This window comes from Sapajus apella, unplaced genomic scaffold (genome assembly GCF_009761245.1).
Source record: "Sapajus apella isolate SASKATOON/1434 unplaced genomic scaffold, GSC_monkey_1.0 scaffold4, whole genome shotgun sequence".
In the NCBI taxonomy this organism is placed as follows: domain Eukaryota; kingdom Metazoa; phylum Chordata; class Mammalia; order Primates; family Cebidae; genus Sapajus; species Sapajus apella.
Window position 1 is genome coordinate 16555299 of NW_022436944.1, and position 22981 is coordinate 16578279.

At 38.1% G+C, this 22981-nt stretch overlaps 1 long non-coding RNA gene across 1 annotated transcript in view; it reads left to right on the forward strand.

Annotated features, from left to right (window-relative positions):
• The first annotated feature begins 244 nt into the window (after positions 1–244).
• LOC116539845 overlaps positions 245–22981 on the forward strand; it is a 71547-nt gene continuing 48810 nt past the window's right edge. The window contains exon 1 of the long non-coding RNA XR_004264217.1: positions 245–660. This is a non-coding gene — a long non-coding RNA (uncharacterized LOC116539845). The remainder of the gene's footprint in view (positions 661–22981) is intronic.

Here is a 22981-nt window from a genome sequence, read left to right on the forward strand (position 1 = left end):
ACAGACGAATGATAGATAGATAGATAGATTGATATTGTTGAAATAATGCTGGGTGCAAGGGATACAGACTAAGAATAATCATCAAGGATCACTCTTCATTATCTGACAACTGATCTTCATTATCTGACTACTGAGAGAACAATGAGCTGGGTGTTGGAGGTGGGGGTGGTCAGATTGCAGATTCATATTGACACAATGAGTTTCAAGTGACAGTGACACGTTTTTTCTGCATCTCAATTTCATAACTATAAAAATAGGGAAAATATGTACCCTGCTTACCATCCTGAGTTTGGGAAGGAGTTGAGTATATAAACATATTTTAAGCCAAGATGTTAAAAGACCCTTAAGTAGAAACAATGCTCCTCATTACTGGTTTTTCTAAGCACCAGTTTCTTATTCTGCCCTTAACACACAAACACTCAGGTGGAGTGAATTCATCTATTTGATAAGTTTGAAACAAGGAAGAGGGCAGGCATAGCTAGCTCCTCTCTTCCTCTTCCCTTTAAGAGCGGCTGAGAGAAAGTTCGCGTCTGGTCTCTCTCGCGGGTTACAGGAGTAAGCTTCCATATGGGAAGCCAAGCGTCTGTCTGGACTGCTGGGACTTAAGATTTTTGTAGTCACGTGTAACATGAACTACGCTGGAAAAAAGCAAGGATTAAAGTAAGTCCCTCATTCTAAGGATCTGTATTTACAAGTCTAGCCTTACCATCTACTAAGCCCCTCTCCAACAGCAATGAAGCTGATATTTTGATCTCCAACTGCCAAAATTTTTTTTTCCCTCTTCCAGTGTTTTTAAGAACACAGGCAAGAAAAAAAGCTGGCTTTTTATTGTGCCTCTTCAAATGCCCACAGAAGCTAAAATATTGTTGTTATTGGGATGTATTTTTGTTTGCTAGAGTAACAGTTCTCACAATATATGTTTTGTTCTACAACCTTTTCTTTTTCCCTGAGCTCTTGCTGCCTGTGAAACAATTATAATGGCATTAGGGTCTAAGATTTAACTCACATTCTTTATGTGGCTTGTAAATTCAACTCAACAAACATTGTTCCGTGACTACTACATGCTAGACACTGTGCTAGACTTAGGGGTTGAAAGAGTGGTTTTCTTAAAGCAGTATTGTGTCCTGGACATTTTAAATTAAATTTCTTTACGGAAACTCTGTTCAGGGTCTGATGTCAGCAATGTTAGTGGAGAAATAGCATCAAAGCCTTGGTGATTGTGTTTGTTTAAATATTGGAATTAGATACTCTTTTCTCACTTTTATATTCCAATGAATAATCCAAAGACTTACATTTCTCATTCTACTTCGTCTGTGGTCTTATGTTTCTTGTGCTATTACTTGGCTGTGAAGAAAGATATTTAACCATTTAAATCATTATAATGTTCTTATTTAAGTGAGAAAAACCAAATGAAACAAGCACAGACCCACAAGTAATCCAGGCCCTTCTTGTTATAAAAAGGGAACCAGCGTTTTTAAGCTTTTAGTTAATAATTAAATAAATATATTAAAGAGGCAATAATGAACTTCTGTGGTCTTTGTGTTTCTGGTGGTCCCAGAAGTGACCTGTCACAATTTTAAGAAACCTCTAAGAATATAAAATATGTTTAATCAGCCTAGTCTCGGAATGAGACTTTGACTCTGCATCTGACAATTAGTAGGTCCTTCTGAAGACCCAGAGCTAGTTATGAAGTTTGGCAACTGTTAAGAATCCCACAATTTCAATCTCTGCCAAACCGGGGACCCAGGAAAAGTGAGGAGTAATAGAGGAATCTGAAACTGAGGAAGCAGGAGGGCTCGTGTGAGGGATTCTAGCTACTCTGATTATTTCAGATTTTTTTGGCCTAGCTAAACTACATATTGGAGAACAGAAAGAACGTATGTCTATAATTACTGAACCACTGTGGGTAATTATTGGGAAACCATGGAAAACAGGAGAGGTTCCAGGAGACTGAAGGATGGAAAAATGTTGCTCCAATTTTTAGAAGGGAAAGAAGGTAGATTTATTGAATTACAGATCAGAGAGCTTGACAAAAATCCTAGAAGAGATTATATTTTAAGAGTCCATGAACACTTAGAAGAGGAAACAGTGATAACTAAAGTTAGAGTGGCTTTGTCAAAACCAGATTACAGACTAACTTCACCGCTTGGTTTTTTGACAGTGTGGCTAAACTGGTGTATGAATAAGGCATAGTATAAACCATATTTCAGCTAATTATTAGTCAAATGTTTGATCATAGCATCATGTACATGTTGGGTAAAAATGAACTAGGTAATAGAACAATTAGTTGTGAATGAATGAATGATGGTGTCTCCATTTAAAGGGTACAGACTTACCTAGTGACAGGCTATAATTCTCTTCTAGGCCTCATCCTCATCAATATTTTTCTATAATTTTGACAAAAATCAATAACTTTCTATTCTCTTCAGACTTCAGGGGAAAGTCACAAATCCTCAAGCATCTGTCTACCTTTGAGAGATAGTAACCCATGCTGATTCTTTACTACCTATGCTGCTATGACTCAGTGCTATACATATTGAGTGAATCCTGCACTCCTGTTCTAGCTACAGCTGACTGGCCAAAGTAAAAATGCATGACCAAAGCAAATACTAATGAACTCAACTTTAGAAAGACAGAAAAACTGAGATGGCTTACCCAAAAATTATTCCCCCATGGTCCCCCCATATTAAATCCTTGCATATCATCCCAAGCAAATATTGTTATTGGAAAGAGTAAATGCTAGAATAAAGAACAAACAAATTCTGTAGTTTGGAGATCTCATTCTTACTGGGCCAGCTGTTTTAAAAGCAACAAGATCTAGAATAATAGTTCTTTCTATACCCATTAGCCAAGGTAATTTGCTGTGTCTTTCTGATATTAAAGGGACTGGCTTATCACCTACATATCAAATTTAAGAATTATATGAATCTGGAAGTAGTTCACATACTTAATGTGATGGATTACTGAATTAAGATTTATATTTGGCCCATTGATTTAATGTGTTATTTTTAACAAAATGAGCTTTAAGGGGGGAAAGTAAAGAGAAAGGCTTTTTAGCCTCTAGTCAAATCAGGTATTTTAGATTTAGCTGTTTTTTTGTTTTGTTTTGTTTTGTTTTGTTTTTTTTTGGTGAACATTTGATTGTTAATGTTGGTTAACAGTAACCAAGGTTAAGCTTTACATTAGAATCAGGACAGATTGACAAGCTAATGAAACTTAAGCTTCAGGACCCCTTACTTGCATGGACCCTTTTCAAAGCTGTCATGTAGGGCCACAGTGATAAGGCTGCCAAATAAAATACAGGATCCTCAATTACTTTTGAATTTTAGATAAACAATGAATAACTTTCACTTAAGTAGGTTCCAAATATCAAATACATCCTACATTTTTATTTGCTAAATAAACTCTACATGGGAAATAATCATCAAGCTCAAACTGGAGGTCACCCTCTCTGCCCTCGTGGTAGTCTTAGGTCCATAGGTTGGGTTCAGAGGCTGCCAGTTCTACCTTCACATCTACCCAGATCAAGTAGCAACCTTGTCCCAGGGAACCTCATTGAGTATCCAGACTTTGACTCCAAAAAGAAAGGCACAGATGAGATTCTTTCCTGCTTCCTGCTCAGAAGTCAATGCTACACTGCATGTCATTTCACCACCACCTCCCATCCCCTCTATCCCCCCAGGACTAGTGGCCAGGGTGGGACAGGACACAGGGGCAGCTAGGACCCAGCTAACCTAGAAATTGCAGCTACCAAGGAACATGAAGACTGAGATCAAGGGGCTGCAAACATTTGAAAGTCTGTCCCTGAAAGTAGCGCCATCTCAGCAAGAAGCTGCAGCTGTGGCTCCATATACAGGATCACAAATAGTGAGCTGTGAAGCTGAAAGAAATGGCAAAACCATCGCTTTCAAAAACAAATTTTCTCTATCATTCTGGAGGAAATACTTGATTATTTTTCTGTTCTCTTTATTGAAAATATAAGACTTGTGACAGAAAGAAGCAACCAAAGAAAATGCAGCCCAAAAAAGGTAATTTAGAGGCATGTCAGCAAATAATGAGAATTAAAAGATTTCCTGATTTGCACTATTTGCAATATTTACTATATATTTGTCATTTATTGTAAATTTTAATACTTAAAAATGAACTTTTACATCTAATTTTCATAGCATTGTATGGTTTCTCTTAAAAAAAATATAAAACCTTCAAAATTATATGAGCTTTAGGCCCCGCGAAATCTGGATCAGTCCTTGAATAAACTAGTAGAATAAAACTAACAATGACGGCAAAAAGAATGAATAAACAGATAAAGTGGAGGGAACCAACATTTCTGAGAGTCTATTACGTTTCAGATTCGGTGCTAATAGTAACAGCTGATACTTAAGAGCTTTCTTAAGCATCTAAAGAGCTTAACTTACTGTATCATTGCATTTAATCAATACGATACTAGGAAAGAAGCACTATAAGTATTAACTTTGTGCTGTAAAGAAACGAGCTGAAAACATAAAATATTTTGCTCAAGTCATGCACCTATTAATTAATGAAGATAAAATCTGAATGCAGGTTTCAATTTTTTTCTTTGAGACAGGATTTTGCTCTGTCACCCAGGCTGGCGTATAGTGGCATGAACAGAGCTCACTGAAGCCTTGACCTCCCAAGCGCAAGTGATCCTGCCACCTCAGTCTCCCAGGTAGCTAGGACTACAGGCACGCACCACCATGCCCAGATAATTTTTTCAAAAAAATGTAGAAACAGGGTCTCGCCATGTTGCCCAGGCTGGTCTCAAACTCCTGGCTTAAATAATCCTTTCACCTCAGCCTTCCAATGTGCTGGGATTATAGGCATGAGCCACTGTGCCTGGCCCAGATTTGGATTTTTTTAAATGCATTTTTCCTTTTCCTTTTTTTTTTTTACAATAGAAATTATCTTCCAGGCAATTAATACTGGGATTTAAATATCCATTTGTTCCTTTTTCAGTCAACTAGTATTTTTATTGGGCATGTAACATGTAATACAAAAATTATGGGAGTCAAAAAGTATTTATGGGGACATTTGAAAATCTGCCTTATCACTGCTATATAAAAAATCCATTAACGAATCTTCAGAAATGTATTGGGCCCAGAAGAGTTCTGAAATGTTATTATTCACTAGGAATAGATGACCCCACAGACATGTTTTTATGAGGGAATTGTCTGAGAGTGGAACCAGCATGAACCATAAGTGAGCCAAAAAAAAAGGAGTGAATCCAGCTCCCACTGGTGTCATACAGGCCTATTAGGTTAAGTGAGCCAAAAATCTTCCTATTTTCCAGAACCAGGCTGGGCTGATTTTTCTGTCATTTACAGGCAAAATAATCTTTACAGGAATGTTCCAAAGGAAAAAAAAGTGACTTCTAAAGTCAGTAGTGGTTTTTGTGCCCAATGGAGTAGGGGGGAAAAATTTTTTTGCTACAAATCCTACCAAAAATTAGGAAGACCAAATCTGTACAGGGTTTAGGTTAGGTCAACAAAAAACCAGTTCAGCAACTAAGCACTGCTTGGTTTTCACCCGCATACATTGGAACTAGGTGAACTTCTTCACATATGTTCATACCAGGATCGAGATGGTGGCCACAGTGTAGGAAATTTTGGCCCTTGCAGTGTGCACACATTCTGCTCAAGAACCTGATGCAGTGGGTGGAAGGAAAGGCTTCCATCAGGGACTGGGTGAAGATGAGGATGAGGCAAAAACATTAAGGATAGCCAGGATGATGAGTATGAAAGAAAGGGAGAAGACTGGAGTAAATATGAAAGCAAATGCATCAGAAAAAACTAAGATTGAGAACATCAAGTAAAGAAATTTAAAAAATTGTTTTAATATTAGAGGAACTAGAAGAACCTAAGTAACTTATGCAGAGAAAAATTGAGAGAAACAATCAGAAAATTGCTAGAAGAGGCTAATTTTAAATTGACAATAGATACTTTGTGGTACTAAAAGTCTATGGAGTAGAGATGCTGAACTCAAAGACTTCACGGTTTAAAAAGTTACTAAAAGAACGATGCAACATAAAACATTTTTTCATTATACCGAGTCTTTTAAACCATTAGTTTGAGATGAGTATATTTCAGTGTCAATTTCATAAAGATTGCCAATTTATGGGCAAAGTTATACAATTTAAAAAATCAAGAAAAGTGATAAGAAGGTCTGGTTTCTGGAGGGAAGGTCAAAGGCTTCCAGGCTTAGACAATCCAATATATGGTGGAGTTCTCACAAGAAAAAGAATGAGACTGAAGACATTGCCTCTTCTAAACCTTAACTCTGTTGCCCAGTCTCTTCAACATGTAGCTCAAGCGTTTTCCTTTCCGTTCTGCCAAATGTTAGAAGAAGTATCATGGTTATGTGCTGGATAGATAGTTCACTCCTTGACACTAAGGTGTTCAGTGATGAGGGGCCTTGGAGCAACAAGGAGTTAAAATTGATGTGGCAAGAAGAATTCTGAAATGACCTTGAGATTCCCTCTCCCCGATGTGCATGTTCCGTATAATCCCCTCCGCTTGAGCGTGGGTGAGACGATGATGAACTTCACTCCTGTAGTTAGGTTACTTCATATGGAAAAAACATGATGAGATTTTCGCAGATGGGATTAAGTCTCAAATCAGTTTACTTGCAGTTAATCAGAAGGGAGATTATCCCTGTTGGGTCTGACCCAATTTAATAAAACCCTTAAAAGAGATTGGGCTCTTGGTGAAGGAAGGGATTCAGAGGGTAAGTGTATGGAGTGGAGCCTGTGGCAAGGATGCTTAGGATAGTCTCCAGTCAATAGTGGGCAAGAAAACAGATTTCTGTTCTACAGTCAAAAGGAACTGAATTCTGCCAACAATGTGAATAATCTTGGAAGCAGACCTTTCCTTATTCAAACCCTCAGGTAAGAATGCAGCTGGCTGGTACCATGATTTCAGCATTTCTGAATAGAGTACAGGCTATTGACCCACAGAAAATGTGAGATAACAGATTTGTGTTTTTTTAACCAGCTAACTTGATGGCAATTTCTTACACAGCAATAGAAATTTATACAGTTAGGAAAAATGTTAGTGTTTCTTGTGGCTATCTGAATTCAGAGCAGCAACTAAATTGGAACTAAAATTTATATTAGGCATGTAAGAGCCTCATTCTGTAATATAGCCTTAATTGTATGTCCCTGAACTACTTGAACTTGTCAGAAAAAGGTGTTTGCAGTAAAAACTAAATGGTTTTGTGTTAAGATTATAATAAGCCAGGCAGGGTGGCTGATGCCTATAATCCCAGTGACTAAGGAGGCCGAGATGGAAGGATCACTTAAGCCCTGGAGCTCAAGGCTGCAGGGAGCTGTAGTTGTGCCATTTCACTTCAGCCTGGGTGATAAGGCAAGACTCTATCTCTTCAAAAAAAAAAAAAAAAAAAAAAAAAAAAAAAAAAAAAAAAAGCGTAATACATTTTTAAAATTGTTACAAAGATTACATTTCATATTGACATTACATCTGGAAGACATTTTATTTGATACTAAAGGGGAAAGAAGGAAGGAATGATGGAAGAGAAGGAAGAAGGAAAGAAGAAAAAAATCAAAATCCTTTCAGTTGAATCTGATAAAGTAGCTTTCCATCTTTACATGTCTCAAATCAACCTTTGAAACTTTTATTTATGTATTTTTAACTTTTTAGGTTCAAGGGCACATGTGAATGTTTGTTACACAGGTAAACTCATGTCACAGGGGTTTGTTGTACAAACCATTTCATCGCCCTGGTATTAAGCCCAGTACCCAATAGTTAACTTTTCTATTCCTCTCCCTCCTCCCACCCTCTACCCTCAAGTAGACCACAATGTCTGTTGTTTCCTTCTTTGGGTTCGTTAGTTCTCATCTTTATCTTCCACTTATAAGTCAGAACATGTATTTGGTTTTCTGTTCCTGTGTTAGTTTGCTTAGGATGATAGCCTCCAGCTTCATCCGTGTTCCTGCAAAAGACATGATCTTGTTCTTTTTTATGACTGCATGATATTTCATGGTGTATATGTACCACATTTTTGTTATCCAATCTGTCACTGATGTACATTTTGGTTGATTCCATGTCTTTGCTATTGTGAATGGTATTTCAATGAACATTTATGTGCATGTGTCTTTGTAGTAGAATGATTTACATTCCTCTGGGTATATGCCCAGTAATGGGATTGCTGGGTCAAATGGTAGTTATGCTTTTAGCTCTTTGAAGAATCACTACACTTCTTTCCACAAGGACTGAATTTACACTCTCACCAACAGTATATAAGTGTTCCCTTTTCTCTGCAACCCCACCAGCATCTGTTTTTTTTTTTTTTTTACTTTTTAGTAATAGCCATTTTGACTGGTGTAAAATAGTATCTCATTGTGATTTTGATTTGCATTTCTCAAATGATCAGTGATACTGAGATTTTTTCCATATGTTTCTTGGCCACATGTATGTCTTCTTTTGAAAAATGTTTATGTCCTTTGTCCACATTTTAACGGGGTTTTTTCTCTTGTAAATTTAAGTTCCTTAAAGATGCTGGATGCATAGTTTGCATCTATTTTGTCAGATGCATAGTTTGCAAAAATTGCCTCCCATTCGGTAGGTTGCCTGTTTACTGATAGTTTCCTTTGCTGTCCAGAAGCTCTTAAGTTTAGTTAGATCCCGCTTGTGAAGTATTGCTTTTGTTGCAATTGTTTTTGTCATCTTTATCATAAAATCTTTGCCAGTTCCTGTGCCTAGGATGGTATTGCCTAGGTTGTCTTACAAAGTATTTATAGTTTGGGGTTTTACATTTAAAAACTTGCATTGGCCGGGCGCGGTGGCTCAAGCCTGTAATCCCAGCACTTTGGGAGGTCGAGACGGGTGGATCACAAGGTCAAGAGATCAAGACCATCCTGGTCAACATGGTGAAACCTTGTCTCTACTAAAACTACAAAAAATTAGCTGGGCATGGTGGCGCGTGCCTGTAGTCCCAGCTACTCAGGAGGCTGAGGCAGGAGAATTGCCTGAACCCAGGAGGCGGAGGTTGCGGTGAGCCGAGATCGCGCCATTGCACTCCAGCCTGGGTAACAAGAGCGAAACTCCGTCTCAAAAAAAAAAAAAACAAAACTTGCATTGATGTTTATATATGGAGTAAGGAAGGAGTCTAGTTTCAATCTTCTGCATGTGGCTGGCCAGTTATCCCAGCACCATTTATTGAATAAGGACTCTTTTCCCCATTGCTTGATTTTGTCAGCTTTGTTGAAGATGAAATAGTCATAGGTGTATGCCCTTATTTCTGGGCTCTCTATTCTGTTCCATTGGCCTATGTGCTGTTTTTGTACCAGTGCTATGCTGTTTTGGTAACTGTAGCCCTGCAGTACAGTTTGAAGTCGAGTAATGTTATTTCTCCAGCTTTGTTCATCTTCCTTAGGATTGCTCAGATATTTGGGCTCTTTTTTGGCTCCAATGAATTTTTAAATAGCTTTTTCTAGTTCTGTGAAGAATGTCATTGGTAGTTTGATAGGAATAGCATTGAATCTATGAATTGTTTTCAGCACTATGGCCATTTTAATGATATCGATTCTTCCTATCCATGAATATGAGATGTTTTTCCATTCTTTTGTGTCCTCTCTAAATTATTTGAGCAGTGTTTTGTAATTTCATTGTAGAGATCTTTCAGCTTCCTAGTTAGCTCTATTCCTAGGTATGTTATTCTTTTTGTGGCTATTGCAATGGGATAACCTTTCTGATTTGGCTCTCAGTTTGAATGTTGCTGGTGTATAGGAAAGATAATGATTTTTGTACATTGATTTGCTGAAGTTGTATCAGCTGAAGGAGATTTTGGGCTGAGACTACAAGGTTTTCTAGATAAAAAATCATGTCATCTGCAAACAGACAGTTTGACTCTCTCTCCTCCTATTTGGATGTCCTTTATTCCTTTTTCTTGCCTGATTGCCCTACCCAGAAATTCCAAAAGCATGTTGAACAGGAGCAGTAAAAGAAGACATCCTGACCTTGTGCCAGTTTTCAGGGGGAATGCTTCCAGTTTTTGCCGTTGAGTATAATGCTGGCTGTGGGTTTGTCATAGATGGCTCTTAATATCTTGATGTATTTTCCTTCAATACCTAGTTTGAGAGTTTTTAGCATGAAGGGTCTTGAATTTTTTTAATAGATTCTGAGTTTCTTTTAATTAATTTCAGAGACATTTTAAAATCTGATCAATCTCCAGTTGTCAAAGGTCTCTGATGCTCTTCCCACTTAAGTATACAAAGTCTATAAACAAGTCCTTTAAGCAGCTCTGAATCTCTGGGACTCTGGCTTTTTTTCTCTTTTTACAAAGCAAATAGGGTAGAGTGTGTGTGTGTGTGTGTGTGTGTGTGTGTATAACTGCACTTTCGTTTCTGGGCTACATGTACAGAACATGCAGAATTGTTGCATAGGTACCTACAAGGCAATGTGGTTTGCTGCCTCCATCCCCCTGTCATGTATATCTGGCATTTCTCCTCATGTTATCCCTCCCCAACCTCCCTTCCCCGCTCTGTCCCTCCCCTATTCCCCCACAACAGACCCCAGTGTGTGATGCTCCCCTCCTTGTGTCCATGTGTTCTCATTGTTCAACACCCGCCTATGAGTGAGAATATGCGGTGTTTGATTTTCTGTTCTTGTCAGTTTGCTGAGAATGATGGTTTCCAGATTCATCCATGTCCCTACAAAGGATACAAACTCATCATTTTTTGTGGCTGCATAGTATTCCATGGGGTATATGTGCCACATTTTCCCTGTCCAGTCTATCGATGGGCATTTGGGTTGGTTCCAGGTCTTTGCTATTGTAAACAGTGCCACTATGAACATAACATGTGCATGTGTCTATAATAGAACAATTTATAATCCTTTGAATATATACCCAGTAATGGGATTACTGGGTCAAATGAAATTTCTATTTCTAGGTCCTTGAGGAATCACCACACTGTCTTCCACAATAGTTGAATTAATTTACACTTCCACCAACGGTGTAACAGTGTTCCTATTTCTCCACATCCTCTCCAGCATCTGTTGTCTCCAGATTTTTTAATGATTGCCATTCTAACTGGTATGGGATGGTATCTCAATGTGGTTTTGATTTGCATTTCTCTAATGACCAGTGATGGTGAACATTTTTTCATGTTTGTTGGCTACATAAATATCTTGTTTTGAAAAGTTTCTGTTCATATCCTTTGCTTGCTTTTGAATGGGTTTGTTTTTTTCTTGTAAATCTGTTTTAGTTCTTTGTAGATTCTGGATATTAGCCCTTTTACAGACAGGTAGATTGCAAAAATTTTTTCCCATTCTGTTGGTTGCCAGTTCACTCTAATGATCGTTTCTTTTGCTGTATGGAAGCTCTGGAGTTTCATTAGATCCCATTTGTCTATTTTGGCTTTTGTTGCCAATGCTTTTGGTGTTTCAGTCACGAAGTCCTTGCCTATGCCTATGTCCTGAATGGTTTTGCCTAGGTTTTCTTCTAGGGTTTTTATGGTATTAGGTCTTATATTTAAGTCTTTAATCCATCTGGAGTTAATTTTAGTGTAAGGTGTCAGGAAGGGGTCCAGTTTCTGCTTTCTGCACATGGCTAACCAGTTTTCCCAACACCATTTATTAAACAGGGGATCCTCTCCCCATTGCTTGTTTTTGTCAGGTTGGTCAAATATCAGATGGTTATAGATGTGTGGCATTGCCCCCGAGGGCTCTGTTCTGTTCCATTGGTCTATATCTCTTTTTTGGTACCAGTGTTTTGATTACCGTAGCATTACAGCGTAGTTTGAAGGCAGGTAGGATGATACCTCCGGCTTTGTTCTTTTTGCTTAGGGTTATCTTGGCTCTGCAGGCTCTCTTTTGGTTCCATATGAAGTTCAAGGTGGTTTTTCCAGTTCTGTGAAGAGGATCATAGGTAGCTTGATGGGGATAGCATTGAATCTATAAACTACTTTGGGCAGTATGGCCATTTTCACAATATTTATTCTTCTAACGATGGGCATAGAATGTTTTTCCATCTGTTTGTGTCCTATTTTCTTCAGCAGTGGTTTGTTGTTCTCCTTGAAGAGGTCCTTTATATCCTTTGTTAGTTGTATTCCTAAGTATTTTATTATCTTTGTAGCAATTAAGAATGGCAGTTCGTTCTTGATTTGGCTCTCTGTTAGTCTGTTATTGGTGTATAGGAATGCTTGTGATTTCTGCACATTGATTTTGTATCCTGAGAATTTGCTTATCAGTTTAAGGAGATTTTGGGCTGAGACGATGGGGTCTTCTAAATATACAGTCATATCATCTGCAGATAGAGACAATTTGACTTCCTTCTTTCCTAATTGAATACCCTTTATTTCTTCTTCTTGCCTGATTGCTCTGGCTAGAACTTCCAATACTATATTGAATAGGAGTGGTGAAAGAGGGCATCCTTGTCTAGTACCAGATTTCAAAAGGAATGCTTCCAGTTTTGCCCATTCAGTATGATATTGGCTATGGGTTTGTCATAAATAGCTTTTATTATTTTGAGATACGTTCCATTGATACATAGTTTATTGAGAGTTTTTAACATAAAGTGCTGCTGAATTTTGTCAAAGGCCTTCTCTGCATCTATTGAGATAATCATGTGGTTTTTGTTTTTGGTACTGTTTATGTGGTGGATTGTATTTATAGACTTGCGTATGTTGAACCAGCCATGCATCCCCAGGATAAAGCCTACTTGATGGTGATGGATGAGCTTTTTGATGTGCTGTTGTATTTGGTTTGACAGTATTTTCTTGAAGATTTTTGCATCTATGTTCATTATGGATGTTGGCCTGAAGTTTTCTTTTTTTGTTGAGTCTCTGCTGGGTTTTAGTATCAGGATGATGTTGGTCTCATAAAATGATTTGGGAAAGATTCTCTCTTTTTGGATTGTTTTGAATAGTTTCAGAAGGAGTGGTACCAGCTCCTCTTTGTATGGTAGAATTCGGCTGTAAACCCATCTGGACCTGAGCTTTTTTTGGTTGGTAGGCTATTAATTGCTGCCTCAACTTCAGACCTTGTTATTGGTCTATTCAGTGTTTTGACTTCTTCCTGGTTTAGGCTTGGGAAGGTGCAAGTGTCCAGGAATCTATCCGTTTCTTCCAGATTTACTGGTTTATGTGCATAGACTTGTTAGTAGTAATCTCTGATGTTAGTTTGTATTTCTGTGGAATGTGGTGATATCCCCTTTATCATTTTTTATTGCATCTATTTGATTAATCTCTTCTTTTTTATTAATGTAGCTAGTGGTCTATTTTGTTGATCTTTTCAAAAAACCAGCTCCTAGATTTATTGATTTTTGAAGGGTTTTTGTGTCTGTCTCCTTCAGTTCTGCTCTGATCTTGGTTATTTCTTGTCTTCTGCTAGCTTCTGAGTTTTTGTTTTTTATTATTATTATCTTGCTCCTCTAGCTCTTTCAGTTTTGATGATAGGGTGTCGATTTTAGATCTTTCCTTCTCATGTGGACATTATTGCCATAAATTTTCCTCTAGACACTACTCTAAATGTGTCCCAGAGATTCTGGTACATTGTATGTTCATTATCCTTGGTTTCAAAGAACATCTTTGTTTCTGCCTTCATTTCATTGTTTATCCAGTGAACATTCAAGAGCCAGTTGTTCAGTTTCAATAAAGTTATGTGGTTCTGAGTTTCTTAATCCTGAGTTCTAATTTGATTGCAATATGGTCTGAGAGACTGTTTGTTATGATTTCCGTTCTTTTGCATTTGCTGTGGAATGATTGACTTCCAATCATGTGGTCAATTTTAGAGTAGGTGTGATGTGGTGCTAAGAAAAATGTATATCCTGTGGATTTGGGTTGGAGAGTTCTGTAGATGTCTATTAGGTTTGCTTGGTCCAGATCTGAGTCCCGGATATCCTTGTTAATTTTCTGTCTCGTTGATCTGTCTAATATTGACAGTGGAGTGTTTAAGTCTCCCACTATTATTGTGTGGGAGTCTAAGTCTCTTAGTAGGTCATTAACAACTTGCTTTATGTATCTAGGTGCTCCTGTACTGGGTGCATATATATTTAGGATCATTAGCTCTTCTTGTTGCATTGATCCTTTTACCATTATGTAATGCCCTTCTTTGTCTCCTTTGGTCTTTGTTGGTTTAAAGTCTCTTTTATCAGAGACTAGGATTGCAACTCTTGCTTTTTTTTTTTTACCATTTTTTGGCTCTCCATTTGCTTGGTAAATCTTCCTCCATCCCTCTATTTTGAGCCTGTGTGTGTCCTTGCATGTGAGATGGGTTTCCTGAATACAGTGCACCAATGGGTTTTGACTTTTTATCCAATTTGCTAGTCTGTGTCTTTTGATTGGGACCTTTAGCCCATTTAAACTTAAGGTTAATATTGTTATGTCTGAATTTGATCCTGCCATTTGAATGCTAGCTGGTTGTTTTCCCATTAGTTGATTCAGTTTCTTCATTGTGTTGATGCTCTTTACCATTTGATGCGTTTTTGGAGTGGCTGATACTGGTTGTTCCTTTCTATGTTTAGTGCTTCTTTCAGGAGCTCTTGTAAGGCAGGCCTGGTGGTGCCAAAATCTCTCAGCAATTGCTTGCTTGTAAAGGATTTTATTTCTCCTTTGCTTATGAAGCTTAGTTTGGCTGGTTATGAAATTCTAGGTTGAAAGTTCTTTTCTTTAGGATGTTGAATATGGGTCCCACTCTCTTTGGGCTTGTAGGGTTTCTGCTGAGAGATCTACCATGTGTCTGATGGACTTCCCTTTGTGGGTAACCCAACCTTTCTTGCTGGCTGCCCTTAGCATTTTTTCCTTGATTTCAACCTTGGTGAACCTGATGATTATGCACCTTGGGGTTGCTCTTCTTGAGGAGTATCTTTGTGGTGTTCTCTGTATTTCCTGGACTTGATATTGGCCTGCCTTGCTAGGTTGGGGAAGTTCTCCTGGATAATATCCTGAAGAGTGTTTTCCAAGCTTGGATTCATTCTCTCCATCACATTCAGGTATACCTATCAAATGTAGAGTAGGTCTTTTCACATAATCCCATATTTCTTGGAGGCTTTGTTCATTTCTTTTCACTCTTTTTTCTCTAATCTTGCCTTCACATTTTACTTCATTGAGTTGATCTTCAATCTCTGATATCCTTTCTTCTGCTTGATCAATTCGGCTATAGAAATTGTGTGTGCTTCATGAAGTTCTCGTGCTGTGTTTTTTCAGCTCCATCGGGTCATTTATATTCTTTAAGCTGTTTATTCTCATTAACATTTCATCAAACCTTTTTTCAAGGTCCTTAATTTCTTTGCATTGGGTTAGAACATGTTCTTTTAGCTCACAGAAGTTTGTTATTACCCACCTTCTGAAGCCTGTTTTTGTCAATTCATCAGACTCATTCTCCATCCAGCTTTGTTCCCTTGCTGGTGAGGAGTTATGATCCCTTGGAGGAGGGGAGGCATTCTGGTTTTGGGTGTTTTTGTCCTTCTCGCACTGGTTTCTTCCCATCTTTGTGGATTTATCTACCTGTGGTCTTTATAGTTGGTGGCTTTCAAATGAGGTCTCCTAGTGCATGTCCTTTTCGTTGATGATGAAGTTATTTCTTTCTGTTTTTTAGTTTTTCTTCTAACAGTCAGGACCCTCTACTGTAGGACTGCTGGAGGTCCCCAGACCCTGCTTGCCTGGGGATGACCTGCAGCAGCTGCAGAACAGTAAGGGTTTCTGCCAGTTTCTTCTTCTTTTATCTTAGTCTCAGTAGCATACCTGCCAGATGTCAGCCCGAGCTCTCCTTTATGAGGTGTCTCTTTGGATATACAGGGGTCAGGGAGTGCTTGAGGAGACAGTCTGACCCTTATAGGAGCTCAAGTGCTTAGCTTTGACCTCTGTTGTTCCATTCAGAGCTGCGGGGCAGGTACGTTTAAGTCTGCTGCCATGGAACTCATAACCACCTTTTTTCCCAGGTGCTTTGTCCTGGGAATGTGGGGCTTTATTTGTAAGTTCCTGATGTACTGCTGCCTTTTTTCAGAGATGCCCTGCCCAGATAGGAGGTAGTCTAGTCACAGTCTCCCAGCAGAGGTGTTGCTGAGCTGCCATGGGCTCTGCCCAGCTGCTGTGTGAACTTCCTTGCAGTTTTGTTTATAGAGGTATAGTTAGAACTGCCTCGGTAGTGGCGGTCTGCCTCGGTAGTGGCGGTCTGCCTCGGTAGTGGCGGTCTGCCTCGGTAGTGGCGGTCTGCCTCGGTAGTGGCGGTCTGCCTCGGTAGTGGCGGACACCTTTCCCCCCACAGAACTGGAACATCCCAGGTCCAGCTGCACTTGTTGTGAAACTCTCAATCCAGAGTGTTTCAGATTGCTGGTCTTTATGGGGTTGGGACCTGCCAAGCCAGATCACCTGGCTCCCTGTTTCAGCCCCCATTTTTTCAGTTGAATGGGCACCTCTGTCTCCTAGGCATTCTAGGTGCCAGTTGAAATGGCCACCCAGATTTGTATGAGTTTTTGTGCGGAAACCCACTGCTCCGGCTGAAACAGCTGTGCTAGAAACTCCAAAGTCTGGGAATCTCCTGGTCTGTGGGCAGTAATAACTCATTTGGAAATGTGGTGATCACTCACCCTTTGCGTAGTTCTCACTGGGGACTGCACTCCAGAGCTATTCCTATTTGGCCATCTTGGATCTGCACCCCCTCCATCCCACCCCCCCCCAAAGTGTGTTGAATTTTATCAAAAGCCTTCTCCATATCTGCTGAGATAATCATGTGGTTTTTATCTTCTTGTTTGTGATAAACCACATTTATTGATTTGCATATGTCGAACCAACCTTGCATCCCTGGGATGAAGCCTACTTGATTGTAGTAGATTAGCTTTTTGATGAGCTGCTAATTATTTGCTAGTATTTTCTTGAGGATTTTTGCATTGATGTTCATCAAGGATATTGGTCTAAAGTTTTCTTCTTTAGTTGTGTCTTTACCAGGTTTTAGTATCAGGATGATGCTGGCCTCATAGAATGAGTTAGGGAAGAGGCCTTCCTCCTTAATTTTTTTTGGAGCAGTTTCTGTAGGAATGGTACCAGCTCTTTGTACATCTGACAGAATTTGGCTGTGAAGCGATAAGGTCCTGGGATATTTTTGATTGGCAAGCTATTTATTACTGAATTGATTTTGGAGCTTGTTATTAGTCTGTTCAGGGAATTCGTTTCTTCCTGGTTCAGTCTTGGGAGGTTGTATGTGTCTAGAAATGTAGCCATCTTTTATAGGTTTTCTAGTTTGTGTTCATAAAGATGTTCATAGAAGCTTCTGATGATTATATTTATTTCTGTGGGGTCAGTGGTAACATTCCATCATTTCTAATTGAGTTTATTTGGATCTTCTCATTTTTTCTTATCAGTCTAGCTCATGGCATATCTTACTTTTTTTTCAAAAAACCAACTCTTGGATTTGTTGATTATTTGAATGGTTTTTAATATCTCAATTTCCTTCAGTTCAGCTCTGATTATGGTTATTTCTTGTCTTCTGCTAGCTTTGGGGTTGATTTGATCTTCTCTAATTCTTTTGGTTGTGATATTAGATTGTTAATTTGAGATCTTTCTAACTTCTTGATGTGAGCATTTAGTGCTATGTATTTCCCTTTTAACACTGCCTTCGCTGTGTCTCAGATTTTGGTATGTTGTATCTTTGTTCTCATTTGCTTCAAATAACTTTTTTATTTCTGCTTTTTAATTTCATTATTCACAAAGTCATTCAGGAGCATGTTGTTTAATTTCCATGTAATTGCATGATTTTTGAGTGATTTCCTTAGTCTTGACTTCTATTTTTATTCCACTGTAATCTGAGAGTGTGTTTGGTATGACTTTGATTCTATTGCATTTGCTGAGGTTTTTTTATGTCTAATTATGTAGTCAATTTTAGAGTATGCACCATATAGCAATGAGAAGCATGTATAGTCTGTTTGTGGGTGGAGAGTTTTGTAAAGGTGTATCAAATCCATTTGGCCCAATGTTGAGTTCAGGTCCTGAATATCTTAATTTTCTGCCTCAATCATCTGTCTAATACTGTCAGTAGAGTATTGAAGTCTCCCACTATTATTGTATGGGAGTCTGCATCTCTCTGTAGATCTCTAAGAACTTGCTTTATGAATCTGAGTACTTCTATTTTAGGTGTACAAAAGGATAGTTAGGTTTTCTTGAATTGAACCCTTTACCATTATGCAATGCCCTTTGTCTTTTTTGATCTTTGTTGTTTTGAAGTCTGTTTTGTCTGAAATTAGGATTGTAACTCCTGCTTTTCTGTTTTCCATTTGTTTGGTAAATTTTTCCTTCATCCCTTTGTTTTGAGCCTGTGGGTGTCATTATGCATGAGATGGTCACTTAAAGACAACATACTATTGGATTTTGCTTTTTTATCCAGCTTGCTACTCTGCCTTTTATGTGGGGCATTTAGCCCATTTATTATACATTCAAGGTTAGTATTGATATATGTGGATTTGATTCTGCATTGTGAATTAGCTGGTTATTGTGTTGGCTTTTTAGCTGGTTATTATGTTGCTTTATAGGGACACTGGTCTTGTGTTTAACTGTGTTTTTGTATTAGTTGGTATTTGGATTTTCATTACTATATTTAGTGCTTCTTTCAAGATCTCTTGCAAGGCAGGTTTGGTGGTAACAAACTCCCTCAACATTTGCTTATGTAAAAAAGATCTTATTTCTCCTTTGCATAGGAAGCTTAGTTTGGGTGGGTATAAAATTGTTGGTTGAAGATTCTTTGCTTTAAGGATGTTGAATATAGGCCCCCAGTCTCTTCTGGCTTGTAGAGGTTTAGCTAAGAGGTCGACTGTTACCCTAATGGGGTTCATTGGAATATTATGAATGTACAAACAGTATAATTTTTAATCAGAACACTTCTGATGACATTTTTCATAAGAGGAATAAAATTTTGTATCAGTTTTGTCTACTTTACATGTCTGAGAAGCAAGTTCTCTTTCATTCTCTTAAACCGCAACAGGACTGCTTTTACCATCCTTTCCTAGCCAAGATATGCTAATAAACTGGAGCAATTAAATATACTTTGGCAAGTTGTATTAACAATTATGACCTCTGCAGTATTTTATAAAACATTTAATAATGTCACCATTATGAAGACAAAACAAATTACAGCACGATTAGCTGACAGCAACAAAATATAGAATAAAATCCTGAATGTTTGAAAAAGGTACACCAGAGTGTTTTGTAAGCTACCACTTCTGTCAAATGGTAGTAGTATATTGACTATTATTGAGAGGATACAGGGAAAAAATGTAGGAGGGGAATCTGATGAACTGAAGATTAGAGTAGAAGATTTAATTATCACTTTATACTTTAGGACTTTTAGAATTCTCAAGTATTATTTCAACATGAAGCAAAATAAAATCCTTAATATGCACTAAAACAAAATCAATACATTAGTCTTTCTTTCAGCTGGAAAAGTCAATATGGTCTCACTGGGAGAGATTTACTGAGAGAATGCACACAGTAGCCTACTGGTCCAGTATGTCTAAGGCTTTACTGTTACCTGGGATGGCTTTTCATCATTCACAGTACAGTAGCATACAAAACTAGTCATTTTGTCTCCCCTTCAGAAGTAAGAATTCATGGCTTTCTTTTGCCTTTTTAGTATGCCTTTCACATTATATACCTCAAAGAAAAAAGATGGTGTCTATTAGTCATCATTTTATATCAGCCCATCCATTTGTCAAAGTCTAGCACCAAAGTAACCACATTCATACAGTGGGATGGCTGGCATTACTTAAATATAGGGTAAGTTGAAAGTGACTCCCAGCCATATTAATGTATCCCACTAAACCTAAATAAAATGCATCCTCCAACTTAACCTCCCTTTAGCCAGATACCAAACTGTGGCTATTCTAATGTGGCCTAACACAAAAATGAGAAAGAAAGAGGATAGGAAAGAGACAGTGGTCTTAAAATACTGCAGTTAAAAATCTAACTTTTGAAATTTTTACAGAAATACATGACCCATGCAAGCGAGGGCCATAAAACTTAAGTAAGCTTCATTAGCTTCACAGAAAATTTTGCCTCTGGGTGGCTGAATGTATGGGATACCTGAGGCTGCCATAAAAATTAAGTTGTCATAGTCTCCACAGGCACATGAACAAGAAACAAATGCTAATTGCTTCATGTCACTGAGATTTTTGTGGTTGTTTTTACAGCATTATTGTAGCAATAGCTAACTAATACAAATACAAGCTATCATACATATTCTGTGACCTCCCAACTCATCAAAACCATTTCTTTTGCATTTTTAAGTACTCTGCTAGTTTTAAGTGTAATGTCCCAATGCACAGAGGCTGTCAAAGATACAGCCAGCACTGTGCCAGTATAAATCAAGCCACCATTTTGGTAAGAGGAAAAAAGGAACCCAGTGAGGATGGAAATGTGCCCCACTGAACACTAAATCTATCAAATTTAGAGCCTCAAAATACTAGCATCCTCTTAGAACGTCTCCTTGTTTGACGTTTTTTCAATAGAGTGCTTCTTAGTTATCAATACCCAAATTTCATAGAACATACAGATCTCTCAATACAAAACTTTTGGCTGATACTTACATAGGAAATATTTACATTCATTTTCCAAACTCAATACAACATTTTAAACAAAACAACATGTAGATAAAGTCCTATGTAACATCCCAAATGCAGATGGTGAGAAATTAGAATTATATCCACATTTTGAAAAACCTCTGTGTCAACAAAAGGGATGTGTACTGCATTACTGCATTAAAGCAACTGTTTGGTGACAATTGTATTCATTGCTTAGTGATTAGAAAATGGTATTTTAAACATTTTCTTCTCAGCCTAATGTTATCATTAAAATAAAAACTTTAGCCAAATTAAATTTAAGAGTTTCATTGAGCAAAGAACAACTCATGAATCCAGCAGACTTCTTAGCCAGAGTAGGCTCAGACTCCAGTGCAGCCACGTGGTGGAAGATTTACGAACAGAATAAGGAAAGTGAGGTATGGAAAATAGAAGCAAGGTACAGAAATAGCTGGATTGGTTATAGCCTGGCATTTTTCTTATTTGAACATAGTTTGAACAGTTGGGCACCTTTGCCCAAAACTCGGTGATTGGCACTAGACTACAATCTGTATAAACGCCATTTAGGTTATAGTTTACGATGTACAAATAAACCTTTAGGCTGAACTTAAGATATATAAATAGAAAGCTTTAAGCTAAGCTTGATTTAACAGTTCTTCCTTTTGGTCATCCTAGCAATTATGAAAGAATGACCAAAACTTTAGTCATTGAAGACATTATATCCATTGTAATGTACTTACTTAGTCTTGAAACACACTAGGAAATAACAGAATAGTGGGTTTTGTAAGGGGAAAACAAGTACTTCAGGTTATTTTTTTGTAAGGATCAGAGTAAAGGGTACCTCCTTATGTTGAAACATCCTCTTTACAGGAGAAAAAAGCAAAACCCAGTCTGTTCTAATATCTATGTGTTTCCTTAAAATCTTAGTTTGATTATGTTACATTTAGCACAAGTGACTCCGTTTTGTTTTCGTCTGGTCTTTTGGTACCTAGTGCAAGAGCTCAGTCCAGAACAACGGCCTCCCATAACTTTGTTTATAACCTTCTCCTTTTCAGTCAGATTCTTACTTAGGTGAGAGTATAACCAAAAGATAGGGCCTTAGCACCACTCTCAGTTACCATCATGTTGGGTTTCTGGTCTCAGCATATCATTCATGTGTTAGAGTCCTTGTGGTCACACGTTTCTTTCAGCTCTTTTCATTCCAGTTGAAGAGGGACCATTTGACATTCTAAAGATAACCAAATGCAAACATTTAAAGCTTTTGAGAGAATATAGTGCACCAGGGAGATTACTATTATGACTATTGGGAGACTGATATCAAGAGTTTGGAGTATGCTCCTTAGCCAGGATGCCCATAAACCAAACCACCTAAAATCAGATCAAAGGATGAGCTAGGTAATGAGTCTACTCACTTTAAGCAGTCTCTTTGTTAATCCCCTACAACTGAATCTCTAATACCTGATGTGATACATTTCTCCATGGTCAACAAGAAGGGCCAGCAGCTGCGCAGATACTCCTGTTTTGTTTAGCCAGTAAGTAATATAGAGGGATTCTATTGTTTGGCATAACTTTCACGATATAAGTTAGTCTGCTGTGTAATCATAGCCTTTACAATAAAATCTGCTATAGAACCTACCGTGAGGAATAAATTTCTAATCATTGCCTCATTTACTTCAAACCATAGAAAAAAGGACCTAACAAATGATGTCCTTCTAGAAGAGTGAAGACTTCAGGCAATGTTCTCTTCAACCCATGATGTAGGTTAAGAGTAGACCAATGTTCTGCTTCTGACTAAGAGGCAACATCTGTACCATTAAAATTTCTCACATACATTGGGCATAAGGCTATCCATGTACAAGGTTGGCTGCAAAGTCCTTCACAGATAAAAGTATATACCACAATTGCATACAACAGCTCCCTTTTCACGTCTATTGTTGATAAAGGCATAAGTGGGGCTGGGGAGGTGGAGAATTGAAAGATAAGAGTCTCATGATAGTAGAGAAATCTTGCTCTGTGATGTTGGGATACAGCTGTCCACATCAAGGATACCATCTTCTTCCAGGAAGAAACTTCACTGGTTAGCTTTACCTTAAGATTTCCAATGGGTGTACAGTTTTAAAAATGTAGAAGAACCTTCTGAGTTGTGAGATTATCAACCCAAGGTTCAGGGTCCTGAAGTTCTGCTGTAGTGCAGCAAAGGCAGTCTTCCTCTGATATTTAGAAGATCCAATCTTTGGGGTCTAGATTATGAAGGTGTTGACTGTAACCATGAAAAGGTTTGTTTACCTGGTGAAAATGCATTGTAGCATAATGAGCAACTGCATAATATCGGCTCTCTTGCCCTTTTGCATGGAAAATCTTTTATACTACCATGAAACAGGCATTGAAAATGACAATTGAATGAAATCCCTCTATAAATGTTTAAATGGCCTACCAGGTAGTAGAA